The sequence below is a fragment of the Penaeus vannamei genome, chromosome 11 (genome assembly GCF_042767895.1).
Source record: "Penaeus vannamei isolate JL-2024 chromosome 11, ASM4276789v1, whole genome shotgun sequence".
NCBI lineage: Eukaryota > Metazoa > Arthropoda > Malacostraca > Decapoda > Penaeidae > Penaeus > Penaeus vannamei.
In genome coordinates, this window is record NC_091559.1 from 15163852 (window position 1) to 15166351 (window position 2500).

General features: G+C 54.7%; 1 protein-coding gene across 1 annotated transcript in view; it reads left to right on the plus strand.

Moving 5' to 3' along the window:
* baz (par-3 family cell polarity regulator) overlaps window positions 1-2500 on the plus strand; it is a 334387-nt gene that overhangs the window by 508 nt on the left and 331379 nt on the right. The window lies entirely within an intron of this gene.

Here is a 2500-nt window from a genome sequence, read left to right on the forward strand (position 1 = left end):
GGCTCCGTTTTAGTCCTTTTCGCTGCCTGTGAGCCCCTGAAGGCGGCCGAGGAGTGTTGGTCCCGCCAGTGTGAGAGCAATTGTCCTAGCGCCAACTCGTAGACACAAAAATACCGTCTCTCTTTCGAAAAATGTATCGTATCAATCTATCCACCTAACGGCCTAAATATAAGAAGAAAGGCCACGTGAGAAAAACTGCTTGCAAGCTGAGCCTCGGCGGCCGTGATTGCAGCGCTAGAAGCTCGGATGCTGCGCCGGGATGAGGCCGGAGATTTCAACAGAGCGAGATGGTGGTCCGCATTGCCTCCGAGTGATGCTGGAGGAGGAGGCTTTCTCGGTGCCATTGCCTTTGGAGGGGTTGGGGCGTTGCAGGGAGAGGCACACTGCCGTGGGGACTGAGAGAGACAGAGCTGAGACAGTCAAATAGACAGACATAGAAGGAGAGAGCCGAAACCCAGAGAGGGATGAAGAGGTTGTGCTGTGACTGTGCAAACATGGTTGTTTATGGATGGAGTTTTTTTCAGTAATTGCGGTTGTGGTGTTTGTTTTGTTTGAATTGCCGTAGACTTGCCTTGTGTTATTACGATCGAATTCCGTTGTGCTGCTCTCGGCGGTTTCGCAAAGATGACCTACAGATTGTGACAGTGGAATGTGTGTGCTGATCCTCCCAGCACCGTCGGTGGCTTGTCGTAGGTTAGCACAGGTCCGCCTTGCCGCCGCCGCCTCCTGAGCCAGTTCCTCAGGAGGAGGAGGCCCGGGACGTCATTTTTTGCGAGGCGTTGCGCAAGTCCTGCTGTTCCTTTTATGCCGTAATTGTGTCAGTAGTTCCATCTGCAGGGCACGGACGCGGTCGAGCGAGCGTGTACATACCTGGGCCCGTGTGCTTGATACACACGCCTGAGCACTCAAGGACCCCATGGAAGGCTGGGCACGGAGGCAGCGCCGCGCTCGTGTCCCTCTGGATTGGCAACAAGCGATCTGCAGATTGGCACGGAGGGGGGGGGGGGCTCTGATTCAGTGAGGGGAAGAGGGGAGGGAGATTGTTGTGATTTGCATTTTTTTCTTTCGCCTCCCTGTCTGTGCGTTCAGATGATGGAGGTCAGGGTCGCGGGGAGAAGGTAGCTCGGCGTCGGTGGTTGAGGGTGGGAATGGGGTCAGTTACGGGCGGCGTTGCTTGGTTGGATCGTTGAGGGAAAATGGCTGGAAAATGGATTGAGCGGCCGGAGAGGAAACGAATGGAATGGATAAACAAAGTTGTCAATAATGATTGGTAATGCCATTATTGGCTCACTCCCTGTGCTTAGCAGGTTAACAGGCAGAAGGGAAAGGAATCTCCTGGAAGGTCGGAGAGATCGCCGGGGACCGATAACGAGATGCATTTGATATCGGGGAATCGCCGTCATTGGCATTCGGGTGGCGGCGCGGCGGAGGGCGGCCTTGTCACCCGGAGACGTAAACACGCTTGGCTGTGCAGGCGGATGGCTCTGCGGTTGGGTTTGTACGAATAAATGCGTAAAGAGGAAAAGGGAAGGAGAGGGAGACAATGAGGGAGAAAGGAGAGGCTAATAGTGAGAGAAATACAAAAGGAGATAGAAGAGAGTAAAATACAGAAGGAGAAGAGAGAAAGAGAAGACGAGAGAGAAAGACAGAGGGAGAGGTGCTCGAGTTTGTGTGACTGCGTGTACGTGTGTGCGTGTGGCGTTGTCCCCCGACGATATCGATCATGCGGGGGTGTGGCGGCGGCCTCAGGCGAATTCGTCATGCATTCTCCGGCCGATGACAAAGGCCCTGTCGTGGGCGGCGGGAAATATTAAGCAGGGAAAGGAGGACAGTAATGGCGGGGCACGAAGGTGGGGGCAGGGGCAGGGTAGGGGCAGGGAAGGGGGTGTTTTGTTTATCAGTTCACGAATCCTTCTAGTGGTGTGTGCGCAGGTGGGCCGCCGGGCTGGCCACGTGGGATTCGGGAAGGCGGTGAATCGGGGGCTATTTTTAAACTGAAATCGCGTTTTGTTTTTGCGGTGCATTGTATCGCGGCATCCAGGCTCTCGGTGATGGTGTCCACGACGAGACATTGCGGCGGGTCACATGTACCGTGCCCTCAGCACTCTCGTGCTGGTGATTAGCCACTGCTCGTTTGTCTGACGGGCGGTATGGCAGCTGCAAACATTTCACTCTCATTCCCGGAAGTGCTTGGCTGTTGGTCGTACCCGAAAATAAATGAGTTACATGTCGGTCGTTTCACTCAGTCGCAGTGGACCCAAGGATAGTAGAGATTAACGTCTTCACTCGCGTTTGCTCCGTAGCTTATCCTTGTTGATGCGCAATTGGCGAAGGATTCCTGGTGGACACGGGAACAAGACAGCGAAGGAAGAGCAGGAAAACGCGAATACGTCTTGTTATTTACGAGAGGTGGAGGGCGGCACTTGCGTCCAGGGAAGTGGAAGGGGCATCCCCAGCCCACCGTGACGTAACTTGCGATAACGAATCCGGTGGATGGAGA